The sequence below is a fragment of the Parasteatoda tepidariorum genome, chromosome 2 (genome assembly GCF_982258835.1).
Source record: "Parasteatoda tepidariorum strain Cologne lab strain chromosome 2, Ptep-v5.0, whole genome shotgun sequence".
Classification (NCBI taxonomy): domain Eukaryota; kingdom Metazoa; phylum Arthropoda; class Arachnida; order Araneae; family Theridiidae; genus Parasteatoda; species Parasteatoda tepidariorum.
Window position 1 is genome coordinate 32,368,402 of NC_141756.1, and position 21,205 is coordinate 32,389,606.

At 31.9% G+C, this 21,205-nt stretch overlaps 1 protein-coding gene across 2 annotated transcripts in view; it reads left to right on the top strand.

Moving 5' to 3' along the window:
- Positions 1–21,205, top strand: part of LOC107449631 (astakine) — a 101,474-nt gene that overhangs the window by 39,148 nt on the left and 41,121 nt on the right. For both annotated transcript variants that reach the window (XM_043044034.3, XM_043044033.3), the window contains exon 2: positions 6,879–6,934. The gene's annotated coding sequence lies outside the window, so the exon portion shown is untranslated. The remainder of the gene's footprint in view (positions 1–6,878; positions 6,935–21,205) is intronic.

Sequence of the window (21,205 nt, forward strand, 5' to 3'; positions counted from 1 at the left end):
AAACGAATCTCCCTCCGAAGAATGGGACTTCTAAAAGATGGACTCTCATTTCATCCTCACTAAGGCTGGCGTAATTTCTCGCAACACTGGCCGCCAGCAGAACCAACTCCAATAATTCATCTAAGATAGGACGTGCTCGGCCCTATCACCGAACTCTCGGATATGATGGATATAAACTCATGTTTAATTTATCGCCCAACGAGTTTATGGTGATGCGGGAATTTTCGCGGTGGTTGGGTTCTCGTGATAGAATAGATGGGGACATTTTACTTCACTTTAATGTACGTTTTCCGTGTCACTGTCTGTAAACGGTGGGGACAGATTCTTTTATTTTTATTTTTAGGAATTTCCCTTTTTACTGCTCATTTCATAAATGGCGAGTTTCGAGAAGGAAATGAAGCAAAGAACCTTTGCTGTTACAGAAATTCAGTTGCTTAGATTTATGTTTTACATTCCTAAGCAAAGGAGGAGACCCTTTAAGGAATGAAATACTCGTTTGAGTTCTTTTTAGTTCAAGCAAAACTCTTTCTTTCCTGTCACTAAAACTAAAAACATACATTAGTAAAAAAATATACTACCATTCATTTTCACAAGCAAAACAATCGTATAATTTCCAATGTACTGATGTAATAGCTACTAAAGTACACTGAACAGTAAACAATTGTAAAATAGTGATCATTTGCATTGCATTAATGAAAACAAAATATAGCACTCTAAATTACTTTTGATCTAACGATCGGATTTTCACGTCCTAAGCTGTATAATATTAATGCTTCGATGTCCTTATGCTAATCAATTAATAATAAATAGGAATTTGGTTGTTTATTTTGTACTGAGAATAAAATTACAAAATTAGACACAAAAACGCACTTTTTTGAATTAACAAACATTTTTTTCATGATAGATTTGAGTTTCTCCCTTCCAAAACATCAACGGGATCACAATTTGAAAAATACAGTTTCACCTGTTCAGCGTATAGTCCAGAGATACACCAGCCACTTTAATTATGTACTGCCTAGTGTCTGTACTATATTTCCTACCTGGACTCGAAAATTAAATTGCCTGACTTTAAATCTCTCTTAACATTGTCAAAAATCCCCAAGATGCTGATAATCGATTCCAAACGAGGAAAAAAAAGAAATAGTAAAAATCATTATACTTCTTTGATAATAAAATAATACTCAGCATTTACCACGATAGAGCCTAGCGTCTGTACTATATTTCCTACCTGGACTCGAAAATTAAATTGCCTGACTTTAAATCTCTCTTAACATTGTCAAAAATCCCCAAGATGTTGATAATCGATTCAAAACTGATAATCGATTCCAAACGAGGAAAAAACGAAAATAGTAAAAATCATTATACGTCTTTGATAATAAAATAATACTCAGCATTTACCCCGATAAAGCTTATCCGTGCTTAATACTTAGTTAATTATACTTTACTTCCGATTTATACTGAAAATAAAAGTGTTGATGTAGGTATATAATTTTATTAATGCCATTTTTTCCGGCATATTAATAATACTTTTATCATATGCACTCGAAAAAGAAGTTTGGTTTTGTAAAAGTTTCATTCGAACATTGTAGAATTTTATCATTGTGTGCAAACGTTTTCGATTTGCTTAGAAAGAAAAGTAACATTAATGGGTCATATTTTTGACCAGTCTCCTGATCAAACCATATGAACCCTATTTCCCAGTTTCATACTAGCCCCTTATTTTGAGAGTCAGAAATTCGAATCAGGTGAAAAAAATTATGCCTACTGAGCTGGGAGTCCAGTGATTACAGAATCGGACTCCGGTCCAGAGGGGCGGAGGTACGATCTTCGAGCCCCCGAATACATTGCGATATACGTGCTAATAAAGTCTCTGGAATCGAAAATCTTGTGGTCGGTCTCTGAGCCATGGGTACAGGGATTTGGAGAAAATTTTCTATGTCTAAATTAAAAAAGTGGCCTCGTGAATGGAAGGTGCTGTCATATATCCGTTGTATTCTGACCCAAGGCGTACTTTAACCTTTGTGGTGCTCTTTTGTCAAGCAAAAGTTGCACTTTCCTGACAAAATTCGCACGGCCGATAGCTGGCGAGCTTGACTTGTCCGAGTGTCATTCGAAACAACAACTTTTTTCGTAACTTAAAATATCGTCTACATTAATTAATTAACGTGTTTAAGGTTAGGTTCTTAAATCATTAAGAATGAGCTTTAGTACTGGAAACATCCGATGATTAAATTAAAATTTATTCAGAGTGTACCTTTTTTTGCACCCTGTACACTGACTCAATGGATCGTCTTTTATCTGCTACTCAGTTAAACTACGGCCATTTGTCCGGAAATAAATCAAATGAAGCACCGACAATTCCGAATCGTCACCTTTACTTTAACTCCACCACACAAGATAAATTCGAATGATCCGCCCCGGGACTCGAATAATTGAGAGAATGGAATGAAAGCGAAAAACGGCGCGACATTCGAAACCAACCCAGGAAAGTTCGATCGAAAAACTAATTGGCGTCCGACCCTGTGTTCCTGCTCCCTGGAGTATTAGCCTGAAGTAAAAGTCAATAGGAAAAGTACACCCAAGTACCGCTGGAACTAAGAGGTATGGGGTACTATATATATCTGTATATATAGATGATTCCGTTAAAGTACACCCGAGGGAGGATTAAAGCAGCTCCCCCCACCCTCCAAAGCTTGTAAAAGTCTCTCTCCTAGATCTTGACCACGGCAGACCTTTTCTTTCTTTCTCTAAAGATAGTTTTCTTTCTAGGAAAAAGAAAGAAGAAATGAAAGAAAGAAAGAAAAGGGATTTTTATTATAAGGTAGAAAAGAGAATGAACTTCTTTTGAAGTTGGAACACTTTAATGGGGGATTTATTCTTTTGTTTGGGGGAAGAAAGAGGATTTTCCGATGAGATTTTTATTCGGCGGTCTTTTAAGAAAGAGTATAAAAATCTGATGAAATATCTCTAGAGAAGATTTTCTTCTTTTTTTTTTTCCTTATGGCTTTTCTTTCTTATTAGTTTCACTTAAGGGAATTAAAGTACGCAATCCGAATGAAAAAAAAAGACGCTTGAGTGAAATGATTCATTGCTTTTAATGAAGGGAGGTACTCATAATTGAGCAGATAAATAATTGAAAATAATTTTTAAATCTTTTTCAAATTGGCATTTTGTACGAATATTTTCATTCATTTTCCTTATGTATACATTAAGAATTTTTTTCTCTACAGATTTGCATACAAGTTCAGAGTAATATGGAATTAAATTGAAGTGTTGTTGATGTCAAATTAGTTTTCAACATAATCGTATAGGACCTAATACAATTAAGAGTAAAAATAATTATTAAATAAATGCATAGAAACTAAATATGCAGTTGACATTGCTAGTTACTAGTTTCTGAAAATCTTAAATGGCGTTAACTCAAACGAATATCAAGAAACGAAATGAAAGGAATTTTTCTTTACAAGACTGCAAGGGTTTTCTCCGTTAAATAAAAATTAATGGCAAAGATATGTCCGCATACATTTATTGTGAGAATTATTGAAAAACAAGGGAGGGGGAGTATACTGTAATTACAGGGTGTTATATTTTGTGTCAACAATGGGGCTGAGGATTTCAATTTGATTAAATTTTGATCTTGACTGATTCAGGTATAGGGGTTTCAAATTTGAAGTTTGTTTATCATAGTTTAGTTGCTTATTTTATCTGACCTTAGTTTTACTCCTAAAGCTACAGATATTTCTTGTCTATTTTATGTATAATTGTTCAAGGTTAAGCTATTATGTATTACAGAGGTCGCGTAAATGTTGCAGCTAATTTCTTGAGCAGTTAGGGCGCTTCATCAGGATTAAAATTGCATAGAAATTTATGCACTGAGATGTAGTTGAACGTGGTCAGGGGCACTTTATTATTGTGACCTGTTCAGAAGCACACGAAGGAACATTTCATAAAAAGGAAGAGCCCCTAGCGACATATGACGACATTTCTGGACATGGGTTTCTATGCAATTTTAATTCTGATGATACGCCCTAACTCCTATAGAAGTTTGCCGCAACAGTTATGTTACTCCTGTTATATATAACGCTTTTAAGCTTGTAAAATTCGGCAAAAAATAAGCTTAAAATGTCATTTTCAAAGAAAAGGAAAAAACTGTAGCTTGGAGAGAAAAACGGATTGAAAATTTGAAATCAGAGGCACATAATTATCTAAGAAATGTTAAAAAAATCTGTTGCAAAAAAAAAGAAAAAAAAAAAAAAAGTGTTCCCTAGTGTTATTAATAGATTGGGAGGCTTTATTTTATTATTTTATTTTTCTGTTAACTTCAATGAATAAAGAAGGAACTTATTTATCTTCCATACATGTGATATTGGAAGAAATTTTCAATAAAAATTTAAAATATAAAAAATATTTAAAAAAAAGGGATATTTTTATCGTTTGATATTTTCGTATAATTTATAACTTAATTAATCCTAAATTTTTTTCCCATTTGAATTTTTGAAAAAAAGGAAAAATTTCTAAAGCTGAAATTACCTATTTTATCTTTCCACGATTTTTTTTATAAAAAAAAAGTATAATGTACACTGAGAAAGAAATGTGGTCAAAACTACCAGAATGTGGTTAATCTTATGGAAAAACCAAGAAGGTCGGCAATTTTTACAGAAGCTCTTTGGTAATGATTTTGGTAAAATTAACAATAAAATATGGTCTGTGGTATTGAATTCTTTTCAACATCCAACACACTGATACTCATGAAATTCGAAGTGTGTAGAATCAAATAATATGTAGGGTTCTATTGGATAATTTGTTAGGTATTTCTCTTTATTATAGTTTTCACTTTAAAATTAAAAAAACCATTAACGAACCAAGAGATTTCGTTTCTAGATTTATCTATTTGGAGATATTAAGCGTGGGGAAGACTAACTTACTATGATAATTTTTATTTTCCTACTTTTATAATAATTTTAAAGCACTCTACCATATTTGATATGCCAAGACATATTTATGAAACGTGGCAACCTCTCCTGCATTTTATACATCCATCTCTCCTGAAGTTAATGATTATATTGGACTATATATGTGCTTTAAGGGTTAAGATAGTTCTAAGAAACTATAATATAATACGTAAAATATTTGACCTCTAAACGAAATAAGTATTAGATTTTCACATACTTTTTGTTGTCACGAAAAACAACGTTCTATCCAAATTTATAAACAAGTTAAACTGCTTCCTTTAAAACTGTATCTGCTGTAATATATTAAAAGTATCGAAGATATTTTAGCTGGGTATCCCTCGTCTAAGGCCATCCAACTTTGACTTACCCTATTTTTTTTTTTATCACTGTCATGTTTTTGTCTTTTATATATTAGGAGTAAATCTTAAGTAATTAAGTTTGTTCATTAAATATTTTAAAAAAACTGTGCTTTAAACAATAATTAATTCAATACTTTACTTTATCTTGACTTTAAATCATTTTTTTCACGCAATCTTCATGAAACAAAATTTTTCTGCAATGAATTATTTAAAACAGTTTTTTATGTTTATAACGAAAGAAGCGATTATAACGGCCGTTAAAATAAAATCTTCAAATTTAACGTTTATTCAAACACAACTTTTATTGCTTAAATAGAGTATAAATCAATTTTATGGTTTCAAAAGTTTTCTTTCTTTTTTTAGAAAAATATTTAGCGTTTTTAGGTTTTTATGACCGAAAATTATTTTATCCGTAATTGGTTTTTTTAAATGTTTTTTTTTAAATTCTAGAGTATATAAAATATGTACTTTGAAATGTTTAGAAGACTATACATATTTTAAAAAATGATTTTTAGTATATTTTAATGTATAATGTCGATAATATATATATATACATAAAACTTCAGATGTTTATTTTGTATATTTATACTGTTCATATGTATTTTTTATGTATAGTTTTTTTTATTTAATTTTATTATTGACTTTTTCATAGAATCTTTCAAAAATTCATCTTGAAAAAGCTACTCAATATTAATATTTCCATTCTAAGTAAAACAGTCTATGATATAAATCTGTGTCAATTCAGTAAATTTTGAAACATGAAGTAGAAACTGTGATAGATTTCAAATGTTTTGAAAATCGGGAATTCCCAAGTAAAAGCTCGAATCAATATTGATCCTACAGATTCAGTTCATACAGTTTGCTCATACAGCTTCGGGGGCAAAACATATTTTTTTTTACGTCTGATCCCATTGGCAGGAAAAATTTAGTTTTAAATGGTTTCGAAAATATCAAAATTCAAAATTTGACAACTGAAACTAATACTGAAACTGTTGGAATTTTGTTTTATTAATAATAAAGTGCTTCACCCCCTTATTAAATAATAGATTGTGAAAGGTAAAATATAAACTTAAGTTACACAAAGAAAAGCTTATTAAAATACTAATATTGCGTTTTGTTAAATTTTTATTGCTTTTGTTTTCTCTTTCTCTCTTAAAATATACAAGTTTTCATCAGGTAAATTTTATTTTTACGAAATTAAGATATGGAATCTTTTAATCTTACGCGAAACGTAAGAAAGCACTTGCAAATTAAATTAGTGATATATTTTAGGAATGAAACAAATGTAATGAATAAAACAAATTCTTGTTTTCGACTGAAAATATTATATGACAAGATGTCGATTAAAAGTCTATAAAAGCTATCTTTTAACGAAGTTTCTAATTATCTTCTTCCTAGATAAACTTTTCGCTTTATCTATTATTATAAATTTCCCCTTTAGGTTCAGTTATAATACTTGCAAAAATGATAATGATTACAAAAATTCTATGTTACATATATTATAAGTACCTGCAATAATGATAATTTTTCGATCATGACATAAAATTTTTCAATTTTTTTTTTCTAGGTTCTTTTGAGCAAAGATTGTTCATTCTTCTCTTTAAACTCAACTTATAAATACAAGTAAGTAGATTTTCTTACCTTCCAAAATCCATAACATGCTTTTCTTTCAAATATACAGTTTGTTTCGTTATTTCTGCCCTTAATATATGATAGTGGGTTCCGCCCCCTTTTTCCAGACTCTCGAAGATTTCTATGAAATCTTTTATGGTATGTTTTGCTAAAAATGCTAGTTTTTCTCGCTACTAAATTTAAAATGTGTTCTAGCGTAAAATTTCAAAAAATTAAATTAATTATTAAAATTTTTAAAACTAATATCTTTTTAAAAGATTAAAATTGTTCTCTAACAATAAGTTTAAATAAAAACTTATAAAATGAAATAAATGACATGCAATTAAAAAACTTGCGAAAATAAAATTTTAATTATGCCTTTTTTTCTTCACTATCATCAAAACATTCTCTTACTCATTTTTTTTTTATTTCCAATGCAGCAGGCGATACGGACATTATCCTAACGCCGTACAGAGATCAAAATAAAACAAAAATACAAATACAGAAGGAGATGAAATATACAAAATACAAAAACAAAAGCAAAACATCAAACACAAAAATTAATTCAAGAACTTAAATTGAACAAAAGTTTTCTGGCCTCCCATTATCGGGAGTAGATGCAGTTCTTTGTGAGAACTGAACAGTTGAGAAGATGTCCAGCATTCATCGTCGCACCACTGCGGCAGAGGGGGCAGGCAGGATTATCCACTATTTTAAGACGGAAAAGATGGTCGTATAAGCAATCGTGCTTGTTAGCAAGACGAAAGGCAGCTACAGCACTGCTTCTTGGGCAATCGGGGAGATTAAAGATGTCATTTCCCCACGAATTTTCTTTATATATATATATATATATATATATATATATATATATATATATATATATATATATATATATATATATATATATATATATATATATATATATATATATATATATATATATATATATATATATATATATATATATTATATATATATATATATATATATATATATATATTTATATATATATATATAAATAACGCCTCTGAATCCTCTCTAAAGTGTCTCTAAAATCTAGTTCTTTCTCTATTATTCAGAACCATGCATTTCTGATCATTAAAATTTCAACTTCGTGTTAAAAACTTGCATTATTTAGATTAAATATTAAACATTTCTTACAAATAAATATCACAAAAGCTTTTCCCTTTACACAGCTTGACCTGATTGAGAAGAACAATTCAAAACTTTTCAATTTTTCCTCGTTATCGCTTGAATATGACATAACTTGAGATCTTCAATAATTTCCTAAGATAATCAATAATATTGAAAGCGAAATGCCCAAGATTTTCATTGGAATCTAGGCTTTGCTGTAGAGTTGTTACTTCGTTAATATAATGAATTGACTACATTTTCTTCATATTAAAAGTTTTGGAATACTTTGCATCAATGGTGAAAATCAGTCAAAAGCTCTTTAGAAAGTATTACCTTAACAGTGAATTAGAAATAAAGAAAAAATCAACATTTTTGACTATTGCAATGTTAAAAGACTGAGTATATGTAGTTAGTATGTAACCTTCCTTTCGGTCCCTTTTTTTTCTTTTGCCAAATCAGATTAAATTCGAAACCTCTGTCGATTTCTCTGAATGTAACTGTTGCATACGAAGGATGCTGTTTCGGTTTTAAGAAGAAAAAAAAGGGGGGGGGAACGGCGTCCTCCACAATTAGATTGAAGTACTTCCCTGCATGCAATTCATCATCTAAATTGCGAGACCCGAGGGTTAAAGGGATATCTATATATTTCCCATGTTAGTTCCAGATGTCAGTTGAGAAGGACTCGGATGGCAACGATTATTTGGTATCGATAATTCTCACAAATCGATATCAAGTACGTTTCGAATTTTTCATTCTACCAGATAGAATGAAATATTTCAAATCGCTTCCACGGAACACCGATTTCGAATTCACCGAAGGAGATTGAAATCAAGGAAAAAGGGGAAAAAAAGTTGGATATTCCATTTTCCTATACCTTTCTATCGTTTAATGCCGCAACAGTAAAGAAAAAAAAAGATAAATCCGTATTTCGATTTAGAAATAAAGAGAATTGAAAAATACGGGAGTGCAAATATTTTAGGTAATTTATCCTACCTGCAAAAGTATTTGACGAGTCTTTAGATATTTCAATAAAAGCGACTTAAACAAAATGGCTGCGGGGATTACGGAATATAAATTTGTCTTCTCTTAATGGTGTAAACAAATATTACTTTCACAATTCCTATTATAATCTTTTATTCTCTTCAAACTTTACGTTATTCAGGAATTAATGTCGTAATTCAAGGAGAATTTTCATTTTTCTAGCTTAAAATAATCGTTTGAAATGTATCAAAAAGAAAACGATTCCAAAGGATTAAATTATTTATAAATTCGTATGTAGGCAGTATTCGTATGAGCAAAAAGTGGGAGCATCACACGGATTAAAACTTTAAGCTATGAAAACTTTTAAGTTCAAATTTAATCTATTGTGAAATTCTTTGAGTCAGGTTTTATTTTAGTATTTTATTACCGTTGTTGAGCAGCCTACCCGATTTTGAGTATACGACTACTAATGTTAAACTCCGTAGCCTTATAATGTTGAACCCAATTCAGAAGACAAGGGAAATACTGAATCAAATCATGGGAGAAATTTGCTTTTTCTGCTCTAAAAAACCTGCATTTGCGTTACATAGAGAGAAAAACCTCGGAAATTTCCCACGGTTAGCCTGACTGATAAGGGACTAATCCTTAATCCGCCGAAATATCCATTTACCACTAAAGATATTTTACTTCAGCACTGTGGTCGGTGTAAGCCGGATGAGGAATTTGTATCGACCAGACACAGTTGGGATTAGAACCCGGTTCACCTCATTGAGAGGCGGGTTTCTGTTCCCTGAGCCAGTAAGGTTATCATTTTGTCTAGGTACAGGAATTAACACAAAATTTCGCAAATGTTTTCTAGAGATCCGTGATGATTCAGGGGATAGAGCATTCTCCTTCCAATGAGTTGAACCTGGTTCGAAACCCCGCAATGGCTGGTAAATGCGAATTTCGCATCCGGCTTGCACCGACAACATTACTGACGTAAAATATCCTCAGAGGTATTTCGTGGTTTTCCTCTCCATGTAACGAAAATGCGGGCTAGTTCCGTCAAAAAATCCTCCACGCTGGCGAATTTCTCCCAATACTTAATCTAAGAGTTCCCATGTCATCTAGAAAGGGTTCAAAATTACGAAGCTACGGAGTTGAACATTAGCAGTCGTAAACCCGAAAAATTGGGTCTGCTGTTCAACGACTGGTATAAAAAAAGTTTTCTAGAAATAAGTTAATTTTTTTTTGGATATTCAAGATGTTACCTAAGCCAATGTTATATCAAAAAAAAGTTTTTTTTTTTAAATTGTGTCTAGATATTTCTAAATCAAAATAACTGTATAAAATTTAAATGTACTTATAAATATTTTTAATATCCTAAGCATCTGGCAGCAATTGATATGTTATAAAAGATAAAAGAAGGATTTTTAGTAGACTGTATGAAAGATTCTTAGAAAAAGTAATTGAACGTCTGGATACATGTCCAAAAAAGTGACAGACCGCAAAAAAATAGATTAAAGTAAACACTTCAAACCCTGTTTTTCCAGTCTTCAAATAATTTTCAAGAATTTAATTATTTTCTTACGTTTTTAGGAAATATTTCAGCAATAAATTTTTTTACAAGTAAAATATAGGATTATACAGAGATTGTAACGTATTTAACGTCGATAGTTTTTAAATAATTTTTTTAGAAAATCTGTTAATTCAATGACAAAAAATAATTTAACGTTAATTTTATTTCAACAGTAAAATATATAGCATAAGTAAGGAATATTTAGTGCCTATAACATAGCTATCAATAAAATTTGAAATTAGCCGATGTTAAGCACATGATGATTTACATGATGCTAAAAATATATCTCACTGTTTTTCACTCTTTCTTTGAAATCAGTTGCTCAAAAATTTATTATCATCATTTTTTAATTTTTAATCTTATTATATTTAAAACACATCAAATCTCTTTTAAACCAATTTTAATTCAGCAACTTGCTAAACGTATAGTTAAATAATTAGCACTCATTACATAAATATCACGAGAATATGAAACTAGTTGATGTTAACTTTATGGTTCCCAACCTTTTGTGAAGTGCCCATGTAAAACATATATCTCGTCTCTTTTTCACTCTCTTTTTAAAATCGGTTGCTCAAAAAATTTGTTATAATAATTTTTTTCATTTTTATTTTTATTCAGTTTTGAAACACATCAAATCTCTTTTCAGGCAATTTTAATTTAGCTACTTGCTAAACGTTTAGTTAAATAATATACACAGATAACGTAAATATCAATAGAATTTGAAACGTCATGGCTCGCATCTTTTAAGCAGTGTACATGTTAAAAATGCACTTTTTCTTTTTCTTTTTACTCTCTTATTAAAATCGTTTGCTCAAAGCATTTATTTTCATTAATTTTTAATTTTTAATTTTATTTATCATTAAAACGCATCAAAGCACTTTTAGAAAAGATTCTTTTAAGGAATCGTTTTTAATAATAAATGCTACTTTGCTTTATCAGGAACTATTGCATGTGTAAATCTATTATGAGAAGTACAAACTTAACGCAAAATCTTCCAGCTTATTTTTTTCAAGTTATTTAAAGATGTTTAAAATGAAAGCACAAAAAAGGCTGTTAAAATAATATACCCAACGCATAGTTTTTTATGCAAATCATTTTTCATCGAAGACAGAAAAAAAATCCGAACGTTAAATTAATTAAATTGAACTAAGCTAAGCTCACTAATGAGATTATTTCATTTTTTTTAATTATACTTTGTTACATTTTTCGGTGAAGTGATTGCACCGATAAATCTGTTTCCACCCAATTTGGAGGAAGTTAGTTTTCAAAATGTTCTTTAATGAAGCATCTCGTGGAATATCGAATATCTTTTTTTGATGTTCGCTCCTTGTATGTATAAAATGAATGCTACAGAGAAAGAGATTTACTTTTTAGTTTCATTTAAAGTGTTTACATCAAGATTTTTAATTTTTAAAAGAATTGAAGAGCATTTTTTTTCTTACATAAACCTGCGTTGTACAGACGCCCCAATTCTGAGTTTACGACTATCATTGTGCAATATTGTAATTTTGAACTCAACCTAGAAGACGAAGGAACTACTTAGCACAATATTTCGCTTGGAATGAGTTTCTTCAACTTTCTGGATAAACTGATGCATCATCCACTTGATTACAACTTTCAATAAAGATACTAAGCCAGGATGCAGACAAGATGTATATGTGTTTATTTACAAGAGTTATTTTTTGATTCAAACAGACCAAATTTAAAATTTCCGTTATTGTCATTTTACTACAGTCACTCATTCCCTTAGGCCTTCCATATTCTTAAAGAATTATTACGGGTATTGTGTAAAGAATTCGTGTTTAAAATTACGAATACTCTTCCATGCAATTTTTTTAAAAAAGAATATTCCATTTAGCCATATTTAGACCCAACTTCATCATACTTCCTCTCCCATTTGTTTACTGAAAAGATGCATTCTGTCTTCCATTTACGAAGAGATTTCTTGGGCGTTAGTTTCGTGTCACCTAGAGCCAGAATTTTCGAAATTTGACTTTCAAAGAACTTTTTGAGGAAAAAAAGAATAAAATGTTCGATATTAGAGATTCGTGCCGTAGTGTGGGAAATATCGTCTAGCATAAATCAAGATTTCGGAAGTTGTGTGCCCGGGATATTGCAGAGAAAGTCGCAGTTTTCTTTTGGGGTGGAAAGAACGGCCTGTTTTGGTTGACGTTTGAATCGGAAATCTCTCGTTGTGGCTTTTTTTAAAAAGGCTCCTTTTTTTTGTTATTTTTTTGAAAGAAAAACCATCTCTCTCTCCGGGCAATGTTTATTTTAACCTCGGGGAGCAGTTTGTTTTCTCTTCCCCTATATCGGTTATGTGGGATGAATAATGCATAGAGATCCATAATATTCTTTTCTGGATTGGGGAAGAAAAAAAACTTATTTTTTTCTACAGAGAAAAAAAATACAGCATCCCTCCATACATTAAGTACACTTTTTTGAAGATCCGTCTTACTAATGAAAGAGAGTGCGTTTTCTTAAAATGTTAAATATAATGGGAAAAAATTCTACGGAAATGTTAGGTATATTAAAGAATCAAAATGAAATGCATCGTTATTTTTGTTACATCTACAATGATGAATGGTTTTTGCATCCGAAACATGTGCTCGCAACCATAATTTTGAATTAAACTAAAAACTAAAATAAATCATGTCACATTGAAATGAAACTATACCATATTAAGAGCTGATATGCTTAAGATTGCTGTTGATTTATACTTGGCATCCAATTATTCTAGTCTTTTGGGTAGAAATCTTGCTCCATTATATTCCTTGACTAGATTAGTGTAGCTCTCTTAAATCTGTGTACGGACTTCAAAACAAGCTAAATCAGGGACAAATAAGGAGTTTCGTGATTTCTTTTATTGAAATTCTGTATTTTAAATTTATTCTGAAGAAGACAGACTGAATTGTTGAAAATGCATGTATAAGCCGTGACATTTCTATCATCATGGTACCAGTAGGCTATAAAAAATTAGTCAGCTGAACCGTAAAAACTGAGTTTTAGAGAGGATTCCTCCTTATTTTTGATATATAAGGGAGAAGTTATTTGAAGAATCTGGCTGTAGGTATGTGACGGCGAGGTGAATGATAATACAATTTTGACAATAAAATACTGACAAGCTGGTTTAAGAGAAGTTAATGCACGAATCTATATTTTTAAACGGAAGTGAAAGTATGAACAATGCCAACGATTACTTTTTTTAAAGCTGGGTGGGGCAGTTGGTTTGTCGACGGCCTTCTGAGCCCAAGTCTGCGGGTTCGATCCCCGGCCCAGACATTGGATTTTCGGAATCCACAGCGGCCATATTGTATGATTATGCGGCATGTAAAGGATCCCTGGAGTGCCTTATTGGCTCTTGGCACTTCCGGCAAAATTAAATTCCTAGTGCACTTTAGCATCCAAATAGAATCTCGGTGCTGCCATCTAGTGTGGCAGAAACTAGACTTCCAAATTAACATGGCCAACGGTATCTCACCCATTGTGGTGGTCCTGAAAGAGTGGATACCACTTCTGGAGAACGCACTAGGTCTGATAATCGGCAAGACTGATTGTGCAGCTCATTGGAAATAGAAAAGAAAAAAAACTTTTTTTATAAAATCTAGAAAGAATAATTGCTACAATGAAAAAAGTAGTGTAATACCTACGTGTATTTGATATTAAAAAAAAGTGTGTGTTATTTCCATTTAATTCCGAATTGAACATTCAAACACACTTTAAAGGGTGTAGTTAAATCTAAACTGCAATAATTGAGAAAGATTACACCAATATCAGATACATTTGCACCCATCATGAATTTTATTCGTCTATTTTCGGATCAAACGATCAGATTGTAAACCGTCAGACGATCGATATTTTTAGTTTATAATTCGATCCTGAGAACGTGGAAGTTTGATTTTTCGGCGCACATTCCATTGAAACAGGAGTAAACTTTTTAAAGGAATGTATTTAATTAAATCTTTGCTCCAACAAATGAAAAAGCTTGCACCGAGATCAAATGCTTTGGCCCCTTTCATGAATTATTTTAGTAAATGTTTGGAGTCAGATGATCCATCAGGCGATCGATTTTTTTTTCTTTACTATCGAACCAAAAGGTAAAGTTTGACTTAGCCTTGAAAGCTTGAGGGTGTTGAATATTTCAAGAAAACAAGTGCGTAAATTGTTATAAAAAAGATGCGTGTGCTTTTAGTTGTATAATAAATATAATTATCTTCTCTTAAGTTAATTTACATAAATCTGTTAATTATATTAAATTACTTTTAATATTTAAATTCTCTCCGCTATGGATTTGTTAAGCCTTGGTCGATGTTCTCTGTCTGTTCTATTTGTATGTTTGATTAACAAACTAATTTTATTTCACGAAATATTTGATATATGCATCCTAAATTAATGAATTTTGCTATATCGTAAAAATAGCTTTACTGACACTTATGTATGCTCTTATTGTTATTATAAATTTTAGTGCTTCTGAATAACAAAAATGGTTACGGCTACTTTACATCAAGTAGTTTAAAAAAACGTACTCAGTGTTTCACTACTCCAGAAACTATCCTAAGATCTTGGTGCAGTTTTTGGTTAAAAGTTCGTAATAAATTTTTTGAATGAAAATAAAATTGCATTACCTGTGCAGAGCCCCTTTGATTCAGCTGATATTTCAAATAGTCTTATGATAACGCATCGCCCTGTTTTCATAATAACTTTTAACTTGATCATTTTAACTTGATTTGATCATTATTCAGATTTGGAAGTAGAAAAAAGTAAGAAAAACCATTATAGAAGGAAGTGTGCCGAATTATTCTCGTGAAACGACTAAATTTTTCTTTCGCTGGTCTGGGATGAGCACCCCCTTCACCCTGCTTAAACAGCTGTAAATGTTTTCACGACGTTTTATCCAACACCCCTTCCTTGTATTATTTTGCTTTCATTCTTAAAGCGGCTAAAATGTTACCTATAGAACAGTTTAACATAAATTACAGTTTCACAAATACTACACCACGCCATTAAAAATGTGGTTTTGTGGTAATGGTCTTTATTTTTTATCTATTAAAATTTTTTGAGTTATTTTATTTCTTTACAAGATTTTTGTTCATACTATGTTATTGTTTATGATCTTTTCAATGATAATTCAAGATTGGATCAAACATGAGTGAGCAGCATTTTAATGTTGGCTAACATCATTTTCACATGACATTTTTTTATGAATTCGTTTTTATCTTAACAACAGGTACAATTATTGCACTACGAAAAAGAAAAAAAAACACTATTTTTATCTACTGGCAAAATTTAGTTAAAATGTGGAGGTTGGATGTAGGGGCATGTTTGAATTTTTTTTTATCATTCGCATTCTTATAGTTGTTTATATTTCGATAAAAATTTTATTTAAAATTAGCCTTTTCTAAATGCATATCGTTTGTCAAGAAACTGTTATATTCTTCTCTTCAGTTTGTGTTGTAACGTTGAGATTGTATAGGTATTTGTATAGATTTGTATAGAACTATCTATACAAATCTATACAAATAACCTCTAAACCATCTCCAAACTATAAAATCTTATACACTGTAAAAACTCTGGTGATCAAAAAACTTTGAAAATTTTGGGTAAAAAAAAGCTAAAAACCGAATCTAGCTTCAAAAGGTTAAGTCAAATTTGAACTTTAAAAAAACTTACGCCAAAACCAAATTCTTTTACTACATTCATAAATTATTGAGTCAACACTCTCAGAAATAAAACTCACACTTTTGAAGATTCAACAACCCTTGAGTTGTATTTCGTTAATTTTGAAAATCATTTCGTCACGAATTCACGATTGCAAACTCTCAAATATATGACGAAAATGTTTCCTCATTTCAAGAACCTCATCTTAGTGCATTCTGGGAGATTGTTAACAAGAATGGCGAAACTTGAATGAAGACTAAACGATCGAACATAAGATGACGAGCAAGCTGACCAGCCTGTATGATGTTCAAGGATTTGGCTTCGTCCCAGGGAAATCCCGGGTTCGAATCCGTATAGGACATGTGTGTAATTTATCTCTCAGTTCTATCCGTTCTTCTTGTGTTGATTGGGCGACACTGATCCACCTATATGGTGCCCACGACCAAGTGATTATTAGAAAGTTAAATACAATAGGCTCCAAGAGTATTTTTTTTTTTTAGAAAAAAAATAGAATGACGAAATATTTCCTTAATTTTGACGAAATCAAGGAAATACTATCCTTAAAGAATTGACAATAGTTTTTTCGGAGCCGTGGTGGCTCAGGGGATGGAGCGTTCGTCTTTCAATGAGGTGAACCGGGTTCGAATCCTCGCGATGGCTGGTTGATACGAATTTCCCATCCGGCTTGCACCGACCACAATGCTGATGTTTAATATCCTCAGAGATAGACGGATCATGTGTTAGAGCCCCATCGCCGTCAAACTAACCATGGGAGGGTTTCGTCGTTTTCCTCTCTATGTAAGACAGATGCTGGTTAGTTTCCTCAAAAATTCCCCACAAAGGCAAATTTTTCCCAATACCTGATGCAGGAGTTGCCTTGTCTTCTGGATTGGGTTCAAAACGGTTATATTATATAAAAATAGTTTTTTCGTCACTTTGACGAAATGTTTGCTTGGAGCATATACCAAGAAACGGTTTCGTCAAAAACGAAGAAAGTTTTGTGAAATCCATTTTCTTATAGTGTACATACATTCAACATCCATTTTCATACAGTGTACATTAAACATCCATTTTCTTACAGTATGCATTCAGCATCCATTTTCTTACAGTGTACATTCAATATTACTATATTCGTGAATACATGAATTCTTTCAACGACAACGGTAATTGCTTACAATTCAAGGTGGAGAAGTTCGAAGTTTGCGTTGCCTCTCGTGATGCTGTGCATTCCACAGAAACAAAAGTGATTTTTTATTAAAAACATGTATTTATTTAGTTGCATGTCTTCTAAATTTAGAACCTGCATGCGTTTTTCGCTATTTTCACCTTCTTTACGTGGTTTACGATTACGTGGTTTGGTGAAAAGTTTTCATCCACTTGATGCTTTTTATTATCAATCTGAACGTGTTGGTCGAATTTTAGAATAACCTTTATTAATTAAACAACTGCTGTTAGTCAGAAAAAATCTCAACTTGGAAAAATGCTTGAACTCGAACTAATGATATTTTCCATGGTTTCCACGCTTCCCCTATTTGAAATTTTAAGATAGAAACTTTTTTAGTACTTCGAAATTTTTCTATCACTGTGTTTTAGATTTTTGGACATTGCCTATTGACATTTTGTCTTGAGCGATTTTTGGATAGCACGTAGATAATCATCATTCTCCTAAAAAGAGCCCCATTGATTTTTTATTTATTATTTTTATGCAGTATATATTTAAACACGTGGATTTTTCTTTTAATATTTCATCTATCTTTCAATAACTGTTCGAACAGATCAAATCTTCAACAACCTGCGTCCGAAAGTTTGAAATACTGATTATGAAGTACAAAAAATGTCTGCAAAAAACTATTTTGTCTATAATAAATAAACTTAAGTTTAATGCGTTTCATTCGACTCGTTACCATTCGAATAGGTTACAACATCAAAAATTGCATAGATGTAAATAAAAAGTGAATATATAAAAATAAATTGGTCCCGCAGTGGACTGATCGTTAAGACACGGTTCCCAGCGGATCACCGAAGTCAAGCATCACTGGCTACGGTCAGTGTGCGGGTGGGTGACCCACTTGGATCAGCCTGCGTAGGGACCGAGGGTGTGCGGTATGGGTCCTCGTTAAACTTTTCTACCGTAAAGTGCTCGACTTCGCGTGCAGGTCGTCGGGCTACCGAAGCGGGGGTGCCACCCCCTCTGCAGAGAATCAAAATTGCGATGGCATGTCTTCGGATCATCCTCAGGGATGTTTCCCAGACCGTCGCCAATAGCCCATTGTGCAGCTCTAGTGCGACGTAAATGAACAACAAAAACAACAACAATAAAAATAAATCGGAAGAAAAACGTTAAAATTAAATAACGATCCATTCTGGATTTAAAAACAAATAAAATCTTACGGCTTGGAGTTCTCTATACAGGTAAAAAAAAAAAAACTTTTTACCTTCGGGTTTATTGTGAAAGCATGCTTTTTATCTGTTCGGTTGAGGTACATATTCAAATATTTTAATTTAATTTAAACTAAAAGCAAGAGTTAAACTATTTGAACTGTTTTCAAACGTAAAAGAAGGCTTTAAAGCTGTTTAGTGTAAAATATATCTTTTAAAATAAAATTCAAGTTAGTTAAGTGAGTGCTTTAGTTCTAATGATATCCTTGCAATAACCGTTACACATTCTGAGACAAGAAATCACTCACTTTAAAACTGGAAAATTCGACACTTCTTTCCCCGTAAAACACTTAAAAGAATCGAATTCTAATTTGAAAAATGGCTGATTGCAAGTGCTCATTCTTTAAAGAGGACCCATTCATGAAAGGCCACACTATTACACCTTCCTTAAATTCTTAAATCCTTATTCCTTAAATTCTTGTAATTACTGAACAGAAAACGATACATCGCTAGAAGGGATGGGGAAGGAATAAAACTACGAAAAAACTTCCCAAGAATTTCTTGGATCATGGTAGTGGAGGTGCTCATTTGAAAAATAATGAAGCAATATCTCTCTTTGCCCGAACATCAACATCTTGACATCCGGGAACTCCTTCTCAACCCTTTTCCTCTTTCACGGGAGTGATCTATGACTATCCCTCAAAAGATTCTTATTTCTGGAAAGAAGAAAAAGAAAAGATCAGACAGGGTGGAGCAGGAGTGGACGTTAATAAGTTCCTCTTTTGCGAAAGAAAGAAATATGCGTTGTTTTTCCAAGCAGCAGATGGGATGCTTCTCTTAAGCGTGAGTTATTGCTCAGAATAACATTTCTTGCATTTGTTCTATTATTCTTTTATATTTATTACCTTATCTTTAATCAGAATGACACGACAAAGGTTTTTGATAAGGAATAATACCTTCCTTTGATATAATACTATAATACCTTTCATAACTTTATGTATTCATTCAGACATTGTTCATCTCACATAAAAAAGGGCGCTTCTAATTTCGGGTAAGCAAATGCAATGATCTACAATATTTTTTTGCGTTAGACTTGGTTCATATAACATCGTTATATATCTACCTACACATCGGAATATCATATATCTATGCTGTCGTATCTTACATCTTTGTATCATATATCATTGGTGTCACTTTTAATAAGGAATAATAATAATACATTTTATGTCTCTATGTAGTCATTCAAATATAAGCTTTTTATAAAGAATAATAATGATACCTTCCGCGACTTTATGTAGTCTATCAAATATAGTCAATCTCACATGAAAAGGCAGGGTGGCCACCCGAAAACCTGGAATTATCCGGAAATTTTTTTATACTGGAAAAAACCTGGAAAGATCAGGGAAATTTGAAATCTGATTTGAGTGGCCACCCTGAAAGGGCACTGCTAGCTTCGGGTAAACAAATCCTGTGATACACAATATTCTTTTCTTCTTTTTTGAGTAAAACTTAATTTATAACATCGTTTAATCATAGGTATCGTTTGGTTTCGTATCATGTATCTGTATCATATATCTTTGGAGTTTCTTTTTATAGGAATTATAATGATACCTTTCATGGACTCTATGTAGCCATTCAAACAAGCACTTTTGATAAGAAACGCCTTACAGGACTTTAAATAATCAATGAAACAGTGCTGCTAACCTCGAGTAAACGAATCCAATTATCTACAATATTTGTCCCTCTTATTTTTGCATCAGACTTTGTTTATAGCATGGTTTAATCAGCTAACCTACACGTCGTAACTTCATATATCTTTGGTGTCATTTCGTTTCGGTCTTCTGTGCCAGAACGCTTTTAGAATCATTGTTACCGATCAATATGTTTCGTTCAAAAAGAACACTTTTATACCATTTTGAATGAAACATCTCGAAATACTGTCGACGCATCGTGTCGTCTTTGTCGAATAATGTTGTAAATCGATTTCACGTGACGAATCGACATCTTCTAACATAATTCATCTTCAAACCAATAAGTGTCAGCGTTTGCTCTTTCAAAATATTTTAGAGCTGTCTAAACAAAGTCACTGGAATATCATGCGTCGAGTGAGTTACAAAAGTGTCAATAGATAATGATGCTACTCCTCATTTCAATAATATGTGCATAGATGGCAGATTCTAATGACTGAGAGTAATCATTGTTTATTCGAAATCATATGGGTCAAATAGCGAACGCAAGTCATTAAGAGGAGTGCACTCATATTATTGCATTTCGATGAATGCGTGAGTCAAGTATATGGGAATTCCAATAATAAGGGACAGCTCGTGGATTGGAGAGATTATGACAACATAACTCCATCTCTAATTTATTCATGAGTCATATGGTGTCCAATTCTAGATTATTTTGTTGTGCTAGGAAAATATTCTAGATCTGCGGTTTTTTCGACTATGGAACCTTATGTAGTTGACGTACTTTTTGTGGAACCACGGTTTTATCAATGAAGTTTGTCAAAAATTATGAATTGTGAAGCAACAACAACAAAAAAAGAACACTGATTAGTTTGGAATAAT